This window comes from Giraffa tippelskirchi, chromosome 7, assembly GCF_054371585.1.
Source record: "Giraffa tippelskirchi isolate mGirTip1 chromosome 7, T2T-mGirTip1v1.2.pri, whole genome shotgun sequence".
In the NCBI taxonomy this organism is placed as follows: Eukaryota; Metazoa; Chordata; class Mammalia; order Artiodactyla; family Giraffidae; genus Giraffa; species Giraffa tippelskirchi.
The window spans coordinates 96,042,821-96,067,851 of NC_137281.1; the positions used below are offsets into that span (position 1 = coordinate 96,042,821).

General features: G+C 37.0%; 1 long non-coding RNA gene across 1 annotated transcript in view; it reads right to left on the minus strand.

Moving 5' to 3' along the window:
- The window catches only part of LOC145512761 (uncharacterized), a 615,780-nt gene that overhangs the window by 70,486 nt on the left and 520,263 nt on the right, over window positions 1–25,031 (minus strand). Inside the window, exons 6-7 of the long non-coding RNA XR_014058773.1 lie at window positions 18,952–19,071; window positions 2,285–2,397 (exon numbers count right to left, since the gene is read on the minus strand). This is a non-coding gene — a long non-coding RNA (uncharacterized LOC145512761). The remainder of the gene's footprint in view (window positions 1–2,284; window positions 2,398–18,951; window positions 19,072–25,031) is intronic.

The window sequence follows — 25,031 nt, forward strand, 5'->3', positions numbered from 1 at the left end:
TGTTTGCAGTAGCCAAGACATGGAAGCCACCTAAATGTCCATCAACAGAAGAATGGATAAAGAAGATGAGGTACATATATACAATGGAATATTACTCACCACTAAAAAGAATGAAATAATGCCATTTACAGCATCATGGATGGACCTAGGTATTGTCTTACTGAGTGAATTTAGTCAAACAAAGGGGAAATATCATGTGATATCCATCATATGAGGAATCCAGAAAGAATGATACAAATGAACTTACTTTCAAAACAGAAACAGACTCACAGACATAGGAATCAAATTATGGTTACCAAAGGGGAAAGGGTATGGGAGGGAGAAATTACAAGTTTGGGATTAGCAGATACAAACTACTATGTATAAAATAGACAGATAACAAGATCCTTTAGTATAGATCAGGGAACTATATTTAATATCATGTAATGGACTATAATGAAAAAGAATCTGAAAAACAATACATACTTACATATAATATATATATAATAAATATATATGAGAAATTAACACAACATTGTAACCAACTGTAATTTATTTTTAAATATGTAGTTTCTACCAGTTTTCAAAGTTTGGAAAAATGCAAAATTTTTTCAACGGTTAGTATATAATAGTTAGTATTCATTCAGTTCAGTTCAGTATCGTCATGTCCGACTCTTTGCGATCCCATGGACTGCAGCATGCCAGGCCTCCCTGTCCATCACTAACTCCCGGAGCTTCTTAAACTCATGTCCATTGAGTCAGTGATGCCATCCAACCATCTCATTCTCTGTCGCCCCCTTTTCCTCCCACCTTCAATCTTTCCCAACATCAGGAACTTTTGCAATGACTCAGTTCTTCGCATCAGGTAGCCAAAGTATTGGATTTCGGCTTCAACATCAGCCCCTCAAATGAACACTCAGGACTTATATTCTTTAGGATGGACTGGTTAGATCTCCTTCCAGTTCAAGGGACTCTCAAGAGTCTTCTCCAACACCACAGTTCAAAAGCATCAATTCTACGGTGCTCAGCTTTCTTTATAGTCCGACTCTCACATCCATACACGACTACTGGAAAAACCATAGCCTTGACTAGACAGACCTTTGTTGGCAAAGTAATGTCTCTGCTTTTTAATATGCTGTCTAGGTTGGTCATAACTTTCCTTCCAAGGAGTAAGCATCTTTTAATTTCATGGCTGCAGTCACCATCTGCAGTGATTTTAGAGCCCAAGAAAATAAAGTCAGCCACTGTTTCCACTGTTTCCCCATCTATTTGCCATGAAGTAATGGGACCGGGTGCCATGATCTTAGTTTTCTGAACGTTGAGCTTTAAGCCAACTTTTTCACTCTCCTCTTTCACTTTCATCAAGAGGCTGTTTAGTTCTTCTTCACTTTCTGCCATAAGGGTGGTGTTGTCTGCATATCTGAGGTTATTGATATTTCTCCCGGCAATTTTGATTTCAGCTTGTGCTTTATCCAGCCCAGCGTTTCTCATGATGTACTCTTCATGTAAGTTAAATAAGCAGGGTGACAATATACAGCCTTGACATACTCCTTTTCCTATTTGGAACCAGTATGTTGTTCCATGTCCAGTTCTAACTGCTGCTTCCTGACCTGCATACAGGTTTCTCAAGAGGCAGGTCAGGTAGTCTGGTATTCCCATCTCTTTCAGAATTTTCCACAGTTTATTGTGATCCACACAGTCAAAGGCTTTGGTGTAGTCAATAAAGCAGAAATAGATGTTTTTCTGGAACTCTCTTGCATTTTCGATGATCCAGCGGATGTTGACAATTTGATCTCTGGTTCCTCTGCCTTTTCTAAAAAGCTTGAACATCTAGAAGTTCACGGTTCACGTATTTCTGAAGCCTGGCTTGGAGAATTTTGAGCATTACTTTACTCGCGTGTGAGATGAGTGCAATTGTGCGGTAGTTTGAGCATTCTTTGGCATTGCCTTTCTTTGGGGTTGGAATGAAAACTGACCTTTTCCAGTTCTGTGGCCACTGTTGAGTTTTCCAAATTTGCCTACATATTGAGTGCAGCACTTTCACAGCATCATCTTTCAGGATTTGAAATAGCTCAACTGGAATTCCATCACCTCTGCTAACTTTGTTCATAGTACTATGTATTTATAAATTATATTACTTATAAGCATGTAAGCTCAGATAGAAAATTTTCTAACTATGCCAAAAAAAAAACACTTTTCTTAGTCTTTGCAGGTTGAAGTCAATGAAAGAGTAATTTGAAATCTAAATCATGACATCTCTAGATAATATAACACAATGAGTAGGTATAGATATAATATGCCCTACCTTCATCCCTTATTTTGATCTGTTTGTTCTGAATGAGGTTGCTGGTTCTTGAGTCCAAGTGGAAAATTTCTTATTCTGGTTCCACCTTCTTTGAGCAGCTGTAAACATTCTCCCTGTTACAGAAAAATACAGATGACATTAATATCAGTGATGCACTCCACATAAGCAAATTCCCTAAAGGTTAGCTGAAACGCCATCCTTCTTTTCTCATATTCAAGAAAGTGTATCTGCATTAAAGTTATATTTTTAAAGTAACAACTCTTGCTCCAGCAGTTCTATCATTTTCAAGCATTAGTGTATCAGGTAATCTCAATAATTCACTTCATAAGTGATTAGCTATAACAAAGCATCAAGACAGCACTAGTTGGGATCACTCCTATCTCAGAAAGAGAAAAAGTGGATCTGCCTGAGGGCCAGTGAATTATCCACTGAGGTGAAAATTTCACCTTCTAATGCTCAGCTCTATCAGGAACACCTGTATTATCTGGCAATGCCTGGATTAGAAGTCACAGAACATGGAAAGATACTTGCCAAACTGTTATTTCTTTGTGTGCATTTAAAATATTTTAGGTGTAGATCAAGGTTCAGAACTTTTTAAGCATACATTTATATTAATTAATCTGAATAATGTTATGTGGGAGTATAACGGCAAATATAATCATTTTATTTTTCTTTTGATTCATGGAATCTTGAGTTCCTGGGAATGTTTTAGATTAAACTACAGCACCCTTGTGTATAGTTAGTGGGACAGTCTTTTCTTCATGTAGGCAGAGTAGGGGTTCCATCTTAGCCACTTTCCAGCAGGGTAACCCTGGTAGGTCGGTTTTCCTTTCAGTGACTGTTTTCTATCAGAAAAATGAAAGAGTGTTTTGAGGACTGAATGAGATAATGTGATGAAATGCTTCCCAAATTCCTTGCACACAGTATGCACCTAATAATAACAAAAATAATGATTATTATAAAATTCTATTAACTCACATCAGGATATAATCACCAAGTCAGTCAAACAATGATTTTAGTTTTTGCCCTATTTTGTTCCCTACAAATGGTAAGAAGTTCAAAGTGCAGGGTAGAGCAAGAGTCTGTGCCTCACGCCTGACTAAAGTGATTGTAATGTGAACTCCAAAAGACATTCCAACAGATATTCATCCAAAAGCAGACTAGCCTTTCTGGGTCACACCTGAGCAAGTCACAGACTTACAAAATTCCCCTTTCCTATAATACTACTGCTGGATGAAGCACAAGCTGGAATCAAGATCACCGGGAGAAATATCAATAACCTCAGATACGCAGATGACACCACCTTTTTATGGCAGAAAGTGAAGAACTATAGAGCCTCTTGATGAAAGTGAAAGAGGAGAGTGAAAAAGTTGGCTTAAAGCTCAACTTTCAGAAAACTAATATCATGGCATCTGGTCCCATCACTTCATGGCAAATAGATGGGGAAATAATGGAAACATTGAGAGACTATTTTGTTGGGCTCCAAAATCACTGCAGATGGTGACTGCAGCCATGAAATTAAAAGACACTTGCTCCTCGGAAGAAAAGCTATGACTAACCTAGACACCATATTAAAAAGCAGAGACATTATCTTGCCAACAAAAGTCTGTCTAGTCAAAGCTATGGTTTTTCCAGTAGTCATGTATGAATATGAGAGTTGGACTACAAAGAAAGCTGAGCACCAAAGAATTGATGCTTTTGAACTGTGGTGTTGGAGAAGACTCTTGAGAGTCCCTTGGACTGCAAGGAGACCCAACCAGTCCATCCTAAAGGAAATCAGTCCTGAATATTCATTGGAAGGACTGATGCTGAAGCTGAAACTCTAATACTTTGGCCATCTGATGCAAAGAACTAACTCACTGGAAAAGACCCCGACATTTGGAAAGATTGAAGGCAGGAGGAGAAGGGGATAACTAGGATGAGATGGTTGGATAGCATCACCGATATGATGGACATGAGTTTGAGTAAGCTCCGGGAGTTGGTGATGGACAGGGAAGCCTGCTGTGCTGCAGTCCATGGGGTCATGAAGAGTCGGACAAAACTGAACTGAACTGATAATACTACTTGCAATATTGATTGGTTATACTAGCTTAACCTTTTTGAGTCTGTTACTCTTTCATAAATGCTGTTAGTGTTTGGTGTACTGGATGTTAAATGGATAGTACAGTATATTGATTCTGAATCTAATTTTGGTTTCCAGGGTATTGAAGATAACTGAATCTGGCATTTAGAACCTTCCAATATTGAATGAGAATCCTCAAAAATATTTTTGCCTGAAAAAAGACATTATAAGCACATTTAAAGAGTTCCTAGTAAAAATTAAGTCCACGCAATTTTTTTTGTTATTGAAGATATCATTAGCCAGCGTTCAAGAACTAAATTTATTCTGATAATCATTATAATGATGAAAAAATTCCTTGCTCCAATAATTGATTTATGCTTCATTTAAATGTACAGAGTAGTTCCAATATAATTTCTTATTAACTCTAATGACGAATTTTAAAGTAGCATGACTCTGAAATAAAGATGAAAATTCTCCATACAACTCATTGCATTTAAATGGATTTAATATTTAATATTTAAAAAATCATTTGATGTAAATAGCCATCATGAATCACTGTAGATATACTAAAATGTAATTAAATGCTTTTTTTCTTTTAAAATGCATCTACTTGTTTCATAATAAATTCTTTTTGTACTCTTTCTTCTTTTGAGCTATTAGTTTTGAAATTATTTTAAATTGTGAAATATCATCAAATCTAAAATTCAGCAAATTTCTAAAAAAATTTTCTCTTAAGCAAATTCAAAGTTACAATTATCATTTAGTATTTGCCTTTATCTTACAGTTATTTAAACCATTTTGAAAAAAACTCAGATTTCTAAGATGGAAAAAACAAAATTTGGGGGAGGGACCAGATCCTATAACTTATAACATTTTCACTAGATAAGATTGTGCACACAAAGAAACTACTCTCTAACCTTGTCTGGCACCTGGAATTTGTTGGTATGACAATGTGTCATAAACTGGGAGGAGAAACAGGGTTAACACAGATCCTGCTGAGTAGACCCAGAAATCAGGCACCTACGAGTTCAGTAGTGAGAGCAGCTGCCAGGGGATCTGGAGTTCCCGGGTCTGTTCTGTGGCACTGTGACAATGTGAGGTCATGTACAGCCACTTTCTGTGTGAGCCCCACTAGAAGACGGGCAGTGTGGACCACTAGAAAGTTCTCTTTGGCCCTTAAGAATGTAACCAAGAATGAGACCTCTCTCTCTCTCTCTCTCACATATACACACAAAATTAACTAATAAAAGAAATTAGAATCCTGGAACAATCCCTAATCCATACCTCACAAAGAAAAAAAATGTCTTTTGAGTATAAGATTTCAAGAAAGCAGCATGTTGGCTTGAATTCAGGAAGTCCTGAAGCATTCAGAATTTGGCTCTGTATACTTAGTATGTAGCAAGGAAAGAGTCTTGAAAAGAAGCCAAAAAAACCTAGTTTAGTTTGTTATTCACTTGACAGGAAGTAACTTTTTAAGACCTCATCTGCTTTCTTCTCTGTTATATCAGGACAGTGCTAATTTTCTGACAGATTCTTGGGGTTCATATAACGGTCATATAAGTTAATGCTGGTTAAAGTTGGGATGACTATATCATTTTGTCATCTACACCAGGACACTTTTGAGGCTGAAGGAGGGAGGTACTGATAATAATCCTGAGACAACATGCACAAACCAGGACTATCTTGGGCAAACAGGTACCTCTGTTCACTCTACATGAACTTTTAGAACTAGAAACCATTTTGTTCACCTGTAAGAGGAATTCATGGTAGCAGTGATGGTATCTGAAACCTAGCTTCCAAACCTAATTTGACAAGGTACAATGAGGTTTTTTGTGACATCATGGTAAGGAAACGCAGCCTGAACAACCTATGAAGTTTGCAATGGTTTACAGTGAAGTACATGAACCGTGAACTTCCAGATATTCAAGCTGGTTTTAGAAAAGGCAGAGGAACCAGAGATCAAATTGCCAATATCCGCTGGATCATCGAAAAAGCAAGAGATTTCCAGAAAAACATCTATTTCTGCTTTATTGACTACACCAAAGCCTTTGACTGTGTGGATCACAATAAACTGTGGAAAATTCTGAACGAGATGGGAATACCAGACCATCTGACCTGTCTCTTGAGAAACCTGTATGCAGGTCAGGAAGCAACAGTTAGAACTGGACATGGAACAACAGACTGGTTCCAAACAGGAAAAGGAGTATGTCAAGGCTGTATATTGTCACCCTGCTTATTTAACTTATATGCAGAGTACATCATGAGAAACACTGGGCTAGAAGAAACACAAGCTGGAATCAAGATTGCCGGGAGAAATATCAATAACCTCAGATATGCAGATGACACCACCCTTATGGGAGAAAGTGAAGAAGAACTAAAGAGCCTCTTGGTGAAGGTGAAGGAGGAGAGTGAAAAAGTTGGCTTAAAGCTCAACGTTCAGAAAACTAAGATCATGGCATCTGGTCCCATCACTTCATGGGAAATAGATGGGAAAACAGTGGAAACAGTGTCAGACTTTATTTTTTGGGGCTCCAGAATCACTGCTGATGGTGATTGCAGCCATGAAATTAAAAGACACTTACTCCTTGGAAGGAAGGTTATGGCCAACCTAGATAGCATATTTAAAAGCAGAGACATTACTTTGCCAACAAAGGTCCGTCTAGTCAAGGCTATGGTTTTTCCAGTGGTCATCTATGGTTGTGAGAGTTGGATTGTGAAGAAAGCTGAGCACCGAAGAATTGATGCTTTTGAACTGTGGTGTTGGAGAAGACTCTTGAGAGTCCCGTGGACTGCAAGGAGATCCAGTCAATCCATCCTAAAAGAGATCAATCCTGGGTGTTCATTGGAAGGTCTGATGTTGAAGCTGAAACTCCAATACTTTGGCCACCTCATGCGAAGGGCTGACTCATTGGAAAAGACCCTAATGCTGGGTAGGATTGGGGGCGGGAGGAGAAGGGGATGACAGAGGATGAGATGGTTGGATGGCATCACCGACTCGATGGACATGGGTTTGGGTAGACTCCGGGAGTTGGTGATGGACAGAGAGGCCTGGCGTGCTGCAATTCATGGGGTCGCAAAGAGTCGGACACGACTGAGCGACTGAACTGAACTGAACATGTTTTGACATGTAATCGGTATTTCTGGAAAAGAATTTCCTAACTAGAATTTTTAAAAAATTGAACTAGCTTTATTTCAAAGCCTTTTTAGAATATATTTAGATTAATCTATACTGTTTTAAAGCAATAATCAAAGTTTCTTTCTCAATTTTCCCCTTCTTAAAGGAAACAGTCTTTCAAATAATGTATTCAGAAATGATAGATGAGGAGATTTTTGTATTTTCCCAGTTCATAGAGCTCACAAAAGTTGTAAGCTATTCTTCAAGGTTATTATCATTGTTACTATTAATTTTGGCTAAGAAAATGAGTCTGTTGAGTTGAATGATCTTGATATTTTCCTAGAGAAAATAATTTTTTCATTACCAAATTATTTTTCCTCTATCTATTGTACTTGGAGAAGAGAGAATAAGGAGGATAAAAATACTGTATTTTATCAATTGTTTGATATAATTCTACAGACAAAAAGCATTCTTGATTAAGTTTGTATTATTTAATCAATATTGTTCAGTGTGAAAAAAATTCAGGTCCACTACAGTAAAGTTGATTTTTTTTTCCCCAACAAAGCTATTATAAAAGAAATTAATTTTTATAACATTTTAGTATTAAGCTAGTTGTTGGAATAAGTGCTATCAGGAAATTTTACTAAAAAATGGGCTCACTGGGTATAAGACCTTTATTCCTAGGAATCCAAAGGTGGCTTAAATTTAAGACTACCTCACTGGACATAAGAATTATATTTGTTTCCTATCACCTACAGTAGGATGGTAGCAACAAAAATAATTGCCTTAGCATATACTGAATAAAGAGTAATAAGAACAAATTATATTACCAAACAGGAGCAATGACATACATCTTCTTGATCCCAAACTGCATAAATTTAACAAGTTTTGGAATTAAAGACTTCTTTTTACTAAAAAAATTAAAAATCACTTGAAATATTGTACAATGAGAACACTAAGTTTAAAATTGAAGAAACTCTGCAATTCCTAAGCCTCAATTTTTCTTTTGATGCATGTATAAAAATTTATCCTAAGTCATATTTAAAAATAAGACTAGAGGTTGTCACCTGAATCATGTTAGTCAATTTAGAAAAAGGCAACGTTTCATTAACACTTGAAATTGGATTGGAAATTCCACACTTCTTTAAAAAGGGGCTGGTTACAATGAAGGGGGCAGTGGAGGATGAGATGCTTAGATAGCATCACTGACTGACTCATTGGGCATTAATTTGAGCGAACTGTGGGAGAGAGTGAAGGACAGGGGAGCCTGCCATGCTGCAGCACATGGGCTCACAAAGAGTTGGACACAACTTAGCACCTGAAAAACAACAACAATATAGTGAACCCTACACTTATAAATTGGCACCACGTTGTAAACAGGAACACTGGGTACCTACAAAATGATGTATACTTTTTGAAACTTGTTCTCCAAAATAAGTCACATATTGTATAACCGAAGGACATATCATCTCATATTGTTTGTGAAAGAAGAATGAACCATGTGTATATTAAAATATGTTTAAATAAAAAAGGATATAGGGTATAGCTTTGTGACTTTAGTAACTCAAGATTTTGTTCACATCAAAGATACTCATAATGAAAATGGATTCAGTTTTTTCCCCCTAATTTTAGCTTCATCATGTCATCAATTCATACAATTAATTTACATAATCTTAGATTTTTTCACATAATTACAAATTTTGATGCACAAACACAGCATATTTATGTTTCATTCACAGATTGTACTTTTTATATGTTCTGCTCTTAATTTTAAAAGCAAGGAGGTTCAGCATCCCATTGTCTGAATACTGGTAACACTAAAATTATATTAAATTTGCTTTTTATATGTAACCCTTTATTTAAATAAAATCTGGAAATTGTGAGTAAAAAAATGCAAATCATTGAACAGCTGCAAATACAAATTCACAGTGTAATCCACATCCCATTACATAACAGCTGGCATTAACTGAGTATTGATTGATTGCTGGGTACTGTGCTCAGGGGTTTCTCAGTGCTGATCAGTTGAGTCTCAGCCAACCCTACAGAGGTGATCCAACTATCATTCTCTTTTACCAAATGAAGAAACTAGACTCATTTGCTCAAAACTCTACATGTATTAAATGTTTGAGTTTGTATCGGAACCAAAGCAGGCTGAGCATTTGGCCGCAGCAGAAGCCTTCTAACAGAAATTCAGTCAGGGTCAGTAATTGGTCAGTTAAAAGAAGAATCATAAAAAAACAAAAAAATATATACACGTGTGCTTGTGCTCAACTGCTCAGTTGTGTCCAACTCTTGCAACCCCATAGACTGTAGCCTGCCAGGCTCCTCTCTCCATGGGATTGTCCAGGCAAGAATAGTGGAGTGGGTTGCCATTTCCTTCTCCAGGGGATCTTCCCAATCCAGGAATTGAACCCAGGTCTCCTGAATTGCAGGCAAACTCTTTACCGACTGAGCTACAAGGGATATGCATAAGATATAATTTAAAATATATAAACATACAGTCATTTACCTTTTTCTCATTTTATTTTTTGATGTAGAGTGAAAATGTTTTCTTTAAGGGTAGATCTACCAAGTAAAGTTCCTTAGAATTTTCTTGCATAAACCATCCCCATAGTTTCACAACCTTGAATTTCAATGTCTTTAAGGGGTGCTGCTGCTGCTGCTGAGTCACGTCAGTCATGTCCGACTCTTAGCGACCCCATGGACTGCAGCCCACCAGGCTCCTCCGTCCATGGGATTTTCCAGGCAAGAGTACTGGAGTGGGCTAAAATGTTTGTAAAGCAATATACAAGAATTTCTACTCTAGGTTCTTACAAATTTTGTTTCTAATGTTTTATACACGTCTCATACACACCTAAATGCACAGCAGCTACTTTTTGTAAAATAACAGTTTGTCTGTATCAAGTTTAATACATTTATCATTTTGATTTTCTTAAGAACTCTCTTTATATACTTATACTTATTTCATGTATTTAATTACTATACCATAGTAATTACTATAACTGGTGGCATAAACAGAATTAGAAATAAAAATAATATGACAGGGATTATTTCAACTCTACTGACAATCCATATCCTGGGGACATCCATTTTTAAGTATTTTTAAAAGAATGAAGGCTCTCCAGTCTCTTCCTGGCTGTGGATAGGCGGCAAAACCTTGGTCTTTGTGTAGTATTCTTAGAATATCTCTGAATAAAAGAAGTTGTATAAGTGCAAAGGAGGGAAAAATCAATCTCAAGATTAGAAGCTGCCTTAGTAAGATAATACATAACCGCAGTGTTGTGATTATGAATAAATGTGCTCATTAAAATTTATATACATATAAACATATATTCACATATTATATGTATAGTTCTTATGCTTACATTTTAAATATTTGGGGAAATTCTTATGTGCTCTTAAACTTTTCTAAAAATCTTCTATTCAAGCATAAAAAACATGTTGCAATAGTAATAAGTAAGGGCTAAAATATATAAGCAAATAAATTACATTTACAGTCTATTACAGGGTAATCTTTTATGCCATATATTACATTAAAGTGACATGATAGTTAAGACATATTTCAACTAAGGTATATATTTTTGATTTGATAAAATAATTTGAAAGATGTCAACTCAAAAACACATAATACTGATTATTTTTGTAAAATAAAACAGAAGCACTTTTATTCTAATAAGAAAATGCCAGTCTGAAGTCACACCTTCCTGTGCACCTAACAGTATTCTCATTTTATCATATTTTAAAAATCCACACCTCATATTTTCTGTTACCTTATATGGATGGTGCTAATGACACACATAGTAAATCTTCTATTAGCCTTGTAGTTGGATAGGATTTGTTTAATTTCAGCTGTCAAATAATGTGAAAAAAAAAACCCCACCATTCTAGTAACCCTATGTTAGAACTATAAAAGTAAATGTTTCACAAACAGCAATAATTTATTGATCACATTCTCTGCCAGCATAAAATTAAAAGTACGTAATATGCCCACTTGGGAAGTCTGATGACTTACTTGTTTGAGTGGATTAAAAGAAACTTTGAAAATTTTCCTTTTAATGCAGGTAAAAGGAGCTAAAAAGCATGAGAATGGTGTGACTCTTCCTTGGTATATGCAAAATAGTGTGTGTTTTATACAAAAGGAAACATTTCCTCTGATATTTCACAAAATATATGCTAGGTGACTCAACTAATAGAAAAAATTACCTCTAAATGTAATTGTTAAAACAATGAGGATGTGAATAAGTGAAATACTCTCCACTGTCACTTCTCTTTAACCTTATATCCTTGATTGTCTAGTATAAATGACCTGCTGTGTATCTTCTTTGGTACTTCTTCCTCTGCATTTATTAACATACACAGACATATGTGTTGTTTTAGATCGAACTCTCTGATGACAGGGTGTTCAGTGCAAAAGTTCACTGGGGTGAGCTCTTGAGAGATACACCTTTAACTACACTCTTAAGGAAGTGAGGAAGGCAGCAGAGGGTGGGGGCAAGTTGACTAAAATAAAGTTGCAACTGAGGTCTCATAAACTCATCAGAAAAACCTCAAACTCCAAGGAATCTTTCAGCATTGTCTCAAATTAAGAAAAGGAACTGGAATTTGATATTCTCAAATTATCCAGTCATTAGCCAACCCCTAGGAAGAGGTGCAACCTTGGGTGAGTTTTCAGAGATGGATGAAACTTGGAGCCATCATCATTCAATAATCCTAGTATCTGGGAGATGGCTTGCATATCTGGGTAGAACATGTCACAATATTCTCTATCACCATTTGCACAATTGAGATTTCTATTCACTCAATACAAAATATAATCAATGCCTTTCAGTTATTTTCATTTATGCTTAACTTTGCAATGTGCACATCCTTCTAAGTGATAAGTCTATCTCATTCATTTTAATGGATACATAGTATTCATTGTAAGATTATACATTTTATTTTTATTTTTTGTTTGTTGTTTTAGCAAACAATGCTGCAATATTTTTTATGTATGTTTTTCTGAATTGATTATTTTGTTAAATAAATTAGTCCAACTGCTGAGTCAAAAGTTAGGTATGGTTGTTTAAATAATCCTGGTAGATTATTTTATTAAATGACTACATTAATACACACCACCGTCAAAAGCATTTAAAATTATCTGTTTGATACTGAAGGTTTTCAATGAAATTGTTTTTCAATCGTGACTAAAAAATATTACCTCATTGTGCTTTAACATGCATTTTCTTGACATTAATAAGGTTATGCTTTCTTAAAGTATGTTGTCTATTTTTTCCTCTCCTTTAACTTGCCTATTCCTTTTTTTGTGGTTGGTTTTGTTTACCTTATTCTTACTAATATACTCTATATGTTTTACTATTTTTTCCTGGTGAATTGCTTAAATGACTTTGCTTTTGGTATCTTTATTCATCAAAGTTTTCCAGAGAAACATAATCATTATAGATTGGTTGAACTTAGGAATAGATTGATGTAGTTATGGAGGCTGACAAGTTCCATAGTCTGCCATGTACAAGCTGGAGAATCAGGAAAATTGGTGTGGAATTCTGAGTCCAAAGGGAACCAGGGGCTGGTGGCTCTAAGTCCTGTTGTTCTAAGTCCTGTAAGTCCAGGACTTAGAGAATCATGTCTGACTCTTTTGTGACCCCATGGGCTATAGCCCACCTGGCCCCTCTGTCCATGAGATTTCCCAAGCAAGAATACTGGACTAAGTTGCCATTTCTTTCTCAAGGGGGATCTTCCTGACCCAGGGATCAAACCCACATCTCCTGCATTGGCAGGAGGATTCTTTACCACTGAGACACCTGGCAAGTCCTGGTCTGAGTACAAAAGTTTGAGAATCAGAAGTGTCAATGCCTGAAGGCAGAAGGATGTCTTCATTCAAGCAAAGAGATCACGTTTGTCCTTCCTTTGTCTTTTTGTTTATTCAGGCCCTCAGTTCAAGGTGGGATTGCATGATGCCTGCCCACATTGCTGAGGGTGCCCCTCTTCACTCTGCCTACCAATTCAAGTGTCAATTTCTTCTGGAGACACACACCCAGAAATCATATTTTATAATATTTTACAAGCATTCTGGGCATCCTTCAGCCCAGTCAAGTTGAAGTATACAATTAATGATTACAGCAGCATCTTCTAGACACAAAGGACCTACATTTCATGCCTTTCAGATTTTTTATGTTGATTAAGAAGTCTTCTTACTCAAAGATTCACAAAGATTCTCATCTTTTTCACTAAAATCATCCAAATTTCATCCTTATATATTTGTGATCCCTAAAATATATTTATTAAGTGGAAAGAAAATTGCATAACAATAAGTATAGTATGATATTTTGGAAGACAAACAATATGTAATAATAGTTTTTAAAACCAGTTCAAAGGACTGAATGGTTCTATCTTCCCAAAAATTATATATTGAAGCCCTGAACTTCACTGAGTTGGTATTAGGAGGCAGAGACTTTGAGAGGTGTTTAGGTCATGAGCATTCTACCCTCAGGAATGAAATTAGCCCTTAGAATAGAGGACCCAAAAAGCTCCCTTTCCCCTTTCTACTCTTTGAGAACACAGTGAGAAAGTGGCTGTCTATAAAACAGAAAGTGGGCCCTCATCAGACAATGAAATTGGTTTCCAGAACTGTGAGAATTAAATTTCTGTGCTTATAAATCATTCATTCAGTCTATGGTATTTTTGCCAAAGCAGTCCAAAAAAACTAAGACAAAATTTTAACCTACTTTTGTGTAGCCAGGCACAAAAGTCTCCGTCAAAATATGTACCAAAGTGTAGATGACAACAGCTACCTCCAGGCATCATAGTTGGGCCAAAGAAAGAAGAGTTTCATTCTTTACTATCTACATTTTGAAAAAGAGAGAGAAAAGGTAATGATAGAATTATGGGTAATTTTTTTATTCCATTTTTGGCTTCTCTGTGATTTCCAAATTTTTCATTGTGGAGATATATTAATAATATTTCATAACCAGAAAGAAAAAATTTAAGGCTTTCCGGAGTTCATCACTGAGTAGTTTTGAAGGTTTCTTTAAAGTGAAGATGCATTTATTACATCTGTAGACTGTTAAAACCTTGTGTAACCCCCAGAAAATTTTGTTCTGAAGCAGATGTAAGAAGATGCTAACTCCTGCCTCAGCTTTGGTTTGCATGAAAGGTCTTGGCCACAGATATTTTCATTTCTGAGCCAGGGTCTCTCTGTTATATTTATACTTTTAATACTTATAAAAATTGTCCTCATCATGGCTTGAGGTATGAGTCTAGTTTCATTTTCTTTTTTTAAGTTATTTATTGAGATACAACTTATGTACAGTAAAATTTACAGTGCAGGTTTGACAGATATATACCACCAAAATAAAAATATAGAATATATTGCTTATCTCAAAACATTCCCTGGTTATTCTCTGTGGTTAATTGCCTCTCTTACATTCCTAGCTTTTGGCAGAACTGATATATGCCCCTAGTTTTGCCTTTTCCAGAAAGGCAGACAAACGAAATGACACAGTATGTTAACTTTTGAGTCTGGCTTTGGGCCCTGGTGGCTCAGAGGGTAGAGCGTCTGCCCACAATGCGGGAGACACGGGTTTGATCCCTGGGTCAGGAAGATCCCCTGGAGAAGGAAGTAACAACCCACTCCAGTATTCTTGCCTGGAGAATCCCATGGGTGGAGGAGCCTGGTAGGCTATAGTTCACGAGGTTGTAAAAATTCGGACATGACTGAGTGACTTCACTTTCACTTTTTCACTTAGCATACTTTTGAGATTGGTCCAAATTTTTGTGTGCATATCAAAATTTGTTCCTTTAAATTCTTATTAGTATTCCATTTTACAGATGTTCCACAAGTTTTTTATCCGTTCAACAGTTGAAGGGCACTGAGTTGTTCCCAGTTTTTAGCACTTATGAGAAGAGATAAAGAAGAGAAGTGAAAGGAAAAGGAAAGAAGGAAAGATACACCCAACTGAATGCAGATCTCCAAAGAATAGCAAGGAGACATAAAAAAGCCTCTTAAGTGAACAATACAAAGAAATAGAGGAAAACAACAGAATGAGAAAGACTAAAGATTTCTTTAAGAAAATTAGAGATATCAAGGGAACATTTCATGCAAAGGTGAGCACAATAAAGGGTGGAAAAGGTATGGACCCAACAGAAGAAGAAGATATTAAGAACTGGTTGCAAGAATACATAGAACTGTGTAAAAAAAAGTCTTAATGACCCGGATAACCATGATGGTGGGATTACTCACCTAAAGCCAGACATCCTGGAGTGTGAAGTCAAGTGGGCCTTAGGAAGCATTACAACAAACAAAGCTCAAGTAGAGGTGATGGAATTCTAGCTAAGCTATTTCAAATGCTAAAAGACAATGCTGTTAAAGTGCTGCACTCAATATGCCAGCAAATTTGGAAAACTCAGCAGTGGCCACAGGACTGAAAAATGTCAGTTTTCATTCCAATCACAAAGAAAGCAATGTCAAAAATGTTAAAACTACCACACAGTTGCACTCATTTCACAATGTTCAAAATCCTTCAAGTTAGGCCTCAACAGTACAAGAACAGAGAACTACCAGATGTACAAGCTGGATTTAGAAAAGGCAGATGAACCAGAGATCAAATTGCCAACATCTGTTGCATCATAGAAAAAGCAAGAGAATTCCAGAAAAACATCTACTTCTGCTTTATTGACTATGCTAAAGCCTTTGACTGTGTGGATCACAACAAACTGTGGAAAATTCTGAAAGAGATGGGAATACCAGACCACCTTACCTGCCTCCTGAGAAATGTGTATGCAGGTCAAGAAGCAACAGTTAGAACCAGACATGGAACAATGGACTGGTTCCAAATTGGGAAAGCAGCATGTCAAGGCTGTATATGTCACCATGCTTACTTAATTTATATGTAGAATACATTATGCAGCATGCTGGCCTGCATGAAGCTCAATCTGGAATCAAGACTGCAGGAGAAACATCAATAGCCTCAGATACAAAGATGACACTACCCTAATGGCAGAAAGTGAAGAGGAACTAAAGAGCGAAAGAGGAGAATGAAAAAATTGGCTTAAAACTCAGCATTCAAAAAGTGAAGATCATGGCATCTGGTCCATCACTTCATAGCAAATAGATGGGGCAACAATGGAAACAGTGACAGACTTTATTTTCTAAGGCTCCAAAATCACTGCAGATGGTGACTGTAGCCATGAAATTAAAAGACATCTACTCTTTGAAAGACAAGCTAAGACAAACCTACACAGTGTATTACAAAGCAAAGACCTCACTTTACTGGCAAAGCTCTGTACAGTCAAAGCTATGGTTCTTCCAGTAGTCATGTAGAGATGTGAGAGTTAGACCATAAAGAAGGCTGAGCACTGAAAAATAGATGCTTTCTAACTGTGGTTCTAGAGAAGCCTCTTGAGAGTCCCTTGGACAGAAAGAAGATCAAACCAGACAATCTTAAAGGAAATCAACCCTGAATACACAATGGAAGGACTGATGCTGAACCTGAAGCTCAAATACTTTGGCCACCTGATGCAAAGAGTTGACTCACTGGAAAACACCCTGATGCTGGGAAAGATTGAAGGCAGGAGGAGAAGAGGATTAGATGGTTGAGTGGCATCATCAACTCAATGGACATGAGTTTGAGCAAACTCCAGGAGACAGTGAAGGACAGGGCAGCCTGGTGTGCTGCAGTCCATGGGGTTGCAAAGAGTGGACAAAGCTGAGCGACTGAACAACAACAACAGCTTTGTGTGGATATATGCTTTCGTTTTCTCAGATAAATACATGGGATTGAGAGATTTTTTTCTTTTAAATGGATAGTCAGGTATCCCAATCCCATTTATTAGATGGTCTTTTTTTTTTTTCACCACTGATTAGAATGTTATCTTAATCAAATATTAACCACCTCTTGCTATTCCTTTCCAAGATCCTTGGTAAATCTTACACATTTTTGTCTTCATTTGAACCACTGTACAATTTAATTGTGTTCCAAATAAAAAGCAAACTAACAGGCAATTCTGTTGTGATTCTGACAATAACAGATCATTAATGTATCATATACATAATAGTTCAAGAAGGATTAATGTTTACAATACCAATTTTTCCCATTTAAGAAAGCTGCATGTCTCTCCATCAAGTTCTATAGCATAAGTAAATTTTATAATTTTCTTCTAGAAGGTTTTATATCATTGTTTTTAAATTTATTAAGTACTTTGCATATATTTGTTTATTTTTTAATTGGATATTTTCCTATTTTTATTTATAACTAGTTATGGCTGGTTGATTATTTACTCAACAAATATTTACTGAATCCATATTTTTTATCAGGTACAGTTCTAGGTACTAATAGGAAAATAGTGGCTAACATAGAGAAGGTTGTAAAGGTTATATTCAGGTGGTATGAGGTGGAAATTAGATGCATACACACATATCAGATGGTTATAAGTGCTATGCCAATAGTTTACTTTAAATTGATTTTATCATGAGACCACCTAATGAACAGTACAAAGCTATGCAATAGAACTTAATTCCTGAGTTTTGAAGCACTTCAACATTGGGAAGATGGACAAAGGAAAATAGGCCATATTCATGAATAAATAAGTAGTGACCAGTTATCTAAAAGGAAAATTAATACACCTAGTGTCTTTTAAGCCAAGGGAAGAGAGTGTTTCCAGGAAAAAAAGAGCAATAAACTTTGTCTAATGCTATTTATAAGTCAAATAAAATGAACAAGGAAAGTTTTAGGGGACTAGTACAAGTTTAAATGACTCAATGACAGGTACTCAACCAATTCTATTAATATTTCAAGACATTTTAGTTGATTTTCTAAGTTTTTCTAAAAACATGATTATACAATCTATAAATAGTGGTGATATATTGCTTTCGTGGTGCTTCTATATTATGTATATCACATGGGCTTCCCTGATAGCTCAGTTGGTAAAGAATCAGCCTGCAATGCAGGAGACCCCGGTTGGGAATTCCTGGGTTGGGAAGATCCCTTGGAGAAGAGATAGGCTACACATTCCAGTATTCTTGGGCTTCCCTGGAGGCTCAGTTGGTAAAGAATCCACATGCAATGTGGGAGACCTGGGTTCGATCCCTGGGTTGGGAAGATACCCTGGAGAAGAGAAAGGCTACCCACTCCAGCATTCTAACCTGGAGAATTCCACGGACTGTGTAGTCCATGGTGTGGCAAAGAGTCAGATATGACTAAGTGACTTTTACTTTCACTTTTCATTACACTCGATTGAACTTCAAAATGAGTACTAGTAGTGACAGAAGTATTCTTGTTTTATTATTAAAGATACATAAAAAGCTATTACCACTTCTTCATTTGACTGGATGCTTGTCCTTGGCTTTTTGTAAATGCTATCTAGCTTATATAGAAATGTTTCATCAAATTCTTGTTTAACTCCTGCAATGCAGGAAACACAGGAGACAAGGGTTTGATCCCTGGGTCAGGCAGATCCCCTGGAGAAGAAATCGGCAACCCTCTCTAATATTCTTACCTGAAAAATCCCACAGACAGATGAGCCTGGTGTGCTCCAGTCCAAAGGTTCACAGTCAGACATTACTAAGTGACTAAGCACAAGCACAAGCGATGGTTCTGAGGCTTTCAGATTTCGCATCTAGTGGGAAGGATTACATAAGATACTATATGCTGTAATCTTCATCGTGAGAGCTATATTTGAACTCATATGCTTTTACTAGTTCTTGGAAGTTACTGCACAGTATTTCAGACAAATGGATTTCCATGACTTTGCATAAATGTTTCTAAAGTTATTTCAAAAATCAATTTTTTAAACTCTTTTGCTTTGGATACCTCTCCTTCCTAACCCCATTTTAGAATCCGAGTTGTTTTTATCTGATAGAATTCTTTTTTTTCTTGCTGGCCATGAACTAGACCAATATATACTGACATTTAGAAGTTTGCTTGAACTTCTGATTCTAGGAAAATTAAGGGATCCTTGAAGTTCAAATAAGATATATTTATATTTCTCTATTAATCCATCTACTGAAACACATCCACCAGATAGATGTTTCTAGGCAAAAAGCATCAGTAAGTGGTATTTACTACTTTATTCAAAGGCTTTATAAAAGGAGCACTTTCCAACCAAAGATGGCTCTTTTCCTTGGCAATCATATCCAGCCAAAGTTTAAAAACTGTTAGAAGATCACACAGTAAATAATTTGCAATCAACTGTACCCTTTTAAAAGAAGTCTGAACTAGTCAAAGGTAACATCAGCAGAAAAAACAAAAATCTGAGATTGTCTTTGTTTACATTTCCCGTTTTCAGTCTGTCTGAGTTATCATTCTTCTCTATATCACCATTCATTTTGAATATAGTAGGAGGCTGAGTGAGATTCCTGACTTCATAAAACATGGAAACACTTTTAATTTCATGGCAAAATTCCTCATATTTTGGCAGTAGATTACTGAGATGACATTTGGGACAACAAGCCTTCAGAAAAGGGGCAGAGAAAATGACCAAGATTAAATGAGAGAAACACTAGGAATCAACACTGTAAAAAATGATTTGAGGGCAAAATTGAGAATGCTTATAATGTGCAAAATGAAATGTCCTTTTTGGAAACATCTGTAAGTTTTATATTTCATTATGGAATAATCCCATTAGTAGATATCAGAGCATTTTTTCCTGACTGATAATAAATTTCATTTTTAATTATTTGAGTTTCCTTGTACTGTATAATTTTAATTTATAATGAGTTTAGACTATTTCGACAGTCTCAAAGTAGTGATGCAAAGTTACCTATCCTCCTCCTCTGAGCCACACAAAGTACCTAGCAACCTGGGATTGGTACTCTTTCAAAAAGTAATTGGTAAATAAATTAATATACCGATGGCTACTGATTGTATAATTAAAAGGGATTTGATTTAGGTTATACCTGAATGGCCTAGTGGTTTTCCCTACTATCTTCAATTTAAGTCTGAATTTGGCAATAAGGAGTTCATGATCTGAGCCACAGTCAGTTTCCAGTCTGTTTTCTTCCTGACTGTACAGTGCTTCTCCATCTTCAGCTGCAAAGAATATAATCAATCTGATTTCAGTATTGACTATCTGGTGATATCCATGTGTAGAGTCATCTCTTGTGTTGTTTAAAGAGGGTGTTTGCTGTGACCAGTGTGTTCTCTTGGCAAAACTCTATTAGCCTTTGTGCTGCTTCATCTTGTACTCCAAGGCCAAACTTGCCTGTTACTCCAGGTATCACTTGACTTCCCACTTTGCATTCCAGTTACCTGTCATGAAAAGGATAACTTTTCTTGGTGTTAGTTTTAGAAAGTCTTGTAAGTCTTCATAGAACCATCCAATTTCAGCTTCTTTGGCATTAGTGGTTGGGGCATAGACTTGGATTGCTATAATATTGAATGGTTTGCCTTGGAAACAAGCTGAGATCATTCTGTTGTTTTTGAGATTGCACCCAATAACTGCATTTTGTACTCTTGTTGACTATGAGGGCTACTGCGTTTCTTCTAAGGGATTCTTGCCCACAGTAGTAGATATAATGGTTAACTGAATTAAATTCACCCATTCCTGTCCATTTTAGTTCACTGATTCCTAAAATGCCAGCGTTCACATTTGTGGAAGCGTCCTGATAAGAAGGACTGGCTGTGGGGAAAACTGGTCTTACTCCTGTGGGCAGAGCCATGTTCAGTAAATTTTTAATCCAATTTTCTGCTGATGGGTGGGGCTATGTTCCCTCTCTGCAGTTAAATCTGAGGCCAATCTACGGTAGGGGTAATGGCAACCTCCTCCAAAAGGACTTATATCAGCATGCTGTGCCTCCCAGGACTGCTGCAGTCAGTGTCCCTGACCCTGCAGCAGGCCGCTGTGGACCCATGCCTCTGCCAGAGACTCCTGATCACTCACAGACAAGTCTGGTTTAGTCTCTTGTGGTATCACTTATGATTATACTGTGGAAGTGACAAATAGATTCAAGGGATTATATCCGGTAGAGTGCCTGAAGAACTATGGACAGAAGTTTGTAACACTGTACAGGAGGCAGTGATCAAAAGCATCCCTAAGAAAAAGAAATGCAAAAAGGCAAAATGGTTGTCTGAGGAGGCCTTACAAATAGCTGAGAAAAGAGGAGAAATGAGAGGCAAAGGAGAAAGGGAAAGATATCCCCATCTGAATGCAGAGTTCAAAAGAAGAGCAAGAAGATATAAGAAAGCCTTCCTAAGTTAACAATATAAAGAAATAGAGGAAAACAATAGAATGGGAAAGATTAGAGGTCTTTTCAAGAAAATTAGACATAACAGGAAACTTTCCATGCAAAGGTGGGCTCAATAAAGGACAGAAATTGTATGAACCTGACAGAAGCAAAGATATTGAGAAGAGGTGGAAAGAATATACAGAAGAACTATACAAAAAAGATCTTAATGACCTGGATAACCACAATGATATGAGCACTCACCTAGAGCCAGACATCTTGGAAGCAAAGTTAAGTGGGCCTTAGGTAGGATCACTACAAACAAAGCTAGTGGAGGTGATGGAATTCCAGCTGAGCTCTTTCAAATCCTAAAAGATGATGCTGTGAAAATGCTGCATGCAATATGCCAGCAAATCTGGAAAACTCAGCAGTGGCCATAGGACTGGAAAAGGTCAGTTTCATTCCAATCCCAAAGAAGGGCAATGCCAAAGAATGTTCAAACTACCGCATAATTGCATTAATTTCACATGGTAGCAAAGTAATGCTCAAAATTCTCCAAGCTAGGCTTCAACAGTATGTGAACTGAGAAATTCCAGATGTTCAAGTTGTATTTAGATAAGACAGAGGAACCAGAGATCAAATTGTCAACATCTGTTGGATCATAGAAAAAGCAAGAGAATTCCAGAAAAACATTTACTTCTGCTTCATTGACTATGCCAGAGAAGGCAATGGCACCCCACTCCAGTACTCTTGCCTGGAAAATCCCATGGACGGAGGAGTCTGGTAGGCTACAGTCCATAGGGTCGCTAAGAGTCGGATGACTGAGCGACTTCACTTTCACTTTTCCCTTTTATGCACTGGAGAAGGAAACGGCAACCCACTCCAGTATTCTTGCCTGAAGAATCCCAGGGACGGTGGAGCCTGGTGGGCTGCCATCTGTGGGGTCGCACCGAGTCGGACACGACTGAAGTGACTTAGCAGCAGCAGCATTGACTATGCTAAAGTCTTTGACTGTGTGGATCACAACAAACTGTGGAAAATTCTTAAAGAGATGGGAACACCAGACCACCTAACCTGCCTCCTGAGAAACCTGTTTTCAGGTCAAGAAGCAACAGTTAGAACTGGACATGGAAAAATGGACTGGTTCCAAATTGGGAAAACAATATGTTAAGGCTGTATATTGTCACCTTGCTTATTTAACTTTATATGTAGAGTACATCATGCAAAATGTTGGGCTGGATGAAACTCAAGCTGGAATTAACATTGCCACGAAGAATATCAATAACTTCAGATATGCAGATGACACCACACTTATGGCAGAAAGCAAAGAGGAATTAAAGAGCCTCTTGATGAAAGTGGAAGAGGAGAGTGAAAAAACTGGCTTAAAACTCAACATTTAAAAGCAAAGATCATGGCATCTGGTCCCATCACTTCATGGCAAATAGATAGGGCAACAAGAGAAACAGTGACAGACTTTATTTTCTAAGACTCCAAAATCACTGCAGATGGTGACTGTAGCCATGAAATTAAAAGACGCTTACTCCTTGGAAGAAGAACTATGACAAACCTAGACAGTATATTAAAAAGAAGAGACATTACTTTGCCTACACAGGTCAGTATATTCAAAGCTATGGTTTTTCCAGTAATCATATATGGATGTGAGAGTTGGACCATAAAGAAGGCTGAGCACCAAATATTTGATGTTTTCAAACTGTGGTGCTGGAGAAGACTCTTGAGTGTCCCTTGGATTGCATGAAGATAAAACCAGTCAATCCTAAAGGAAATCAACCCAGAATTTTCATTGGAAGGACTGATGCTAAAGTTGAAGCTCCAATACTTAGGCCATCTGATGTGAAGAGCCAACTCATTGTAAAAGACCCTGATGCTGAGAAAGATTGAAGGCAGGAGGAGAAAGGAGCAACAGAGGATGGTTGGATGGCATCATTGATTCAATGGACATGAGTTTAGCATCTTTACTCAATGGACAGAGCTCATGAGATGGTGAAGAAGAGGGAAACTTGGCATGCTGCAGCCCATGGGGTTGCAAAGAGTTGGACATGACTGAGTGACTGAACAACAAAAATGACCATTGACTAGATCTTGTTCATCTTTGTTTTACTGTTAGCACTATGACAGCAATGAAGCTCAAGAGAAATACTGTTACAGTGATCAAATCCCACTCCCAAACTTCCATGCCACTTAATGCGTAAGATACTGATCTGATACACATATCCTTTAACATTATTCCCGTAAATTCTTTAATAGCTATTCATATCTCCGTGGATAAAATTCTAATTCAGCTCAAGGAACAAAGCTTCCATTGATGTGGACTACCTAGGTCTCTGGCGCTATCCCAAGGTAGGATTCCAGTTCATGCCCTTCACCCCAGATGTGTCAAACTTATTCTGAGTTTCTTAAATATTCTCTTCAGGCTATTTACTATTCTGAGCCATTCTGTGTGCTGTTCCCTTGGCATAGAATATTTATTTCTTTCTAAATACTTTGTCATCTTCAAACTTTATTGAAAGTTTTTTGAGAATGCCCTGCCTTGCCTAATGAATATGGTTCCCTGTTATAACACCCCAGGAGTTTCCCAGGTAGCACAGCGGTAATGAGTCGGCCTGCCAATGCAGCAGCCACAGGAGATGGGTTTGATCTCTGACTCAGGAAGATTTTCTGGAGGAAGAAATGGCAAACCATTCTAGTATTCTTGCTGGGATAATCCCATGGACAGAGGAGTCTGGCAGGCTACAGTCCACAGGATGGAAAGAGTTGGACATGACTGAGCTACTGAGTGCACACACACACAATCACACACTCACACACACAGGATAGTCTTCCCTAGGAATTTCCTTTGTATGTCTCTTCTGTCAATATTTTGTAATATAATATAGTTACTGGTTTCCATTATTATTTCTCCTAGTGGAATACAGAATTCTTGAAAATTTTATGTAAGTGGGTACTTAGCAGAGTATAGTCACATAATAGGTTCTTGATAAATAACATTGAATAAATAATAACTATATTTTGCATAAATCAAAACATAGCAGTCATTCAATAAGTAACTCTCAGAATAGTCAGAACACTATAATAGTATATGAAATGCCTTATAAACAGAATAATTATAGTAGTCAATCTAATTGTTTTTAGTGTAATATATGGGGTTTGGGAAAGAAAGTTTATTGCTTTTAACTTAGCTTGAATGCTGGTACTGAAACCTTACAATTGTCATCTGCCTACCTGCCACAGGACATAGGACCCAGAATAATGAACCACTGTGTCTTGGTCTATGTTTATCTCCAGCACTATAGAACCTGGCTCTTCATGTAATTCTCTTTTATTAGTTGTAAGATCTACTACTGTCTGTGCTATGGACTGAATTTGAGTTTCCCCCAAATTCATATGTTCAAAACTA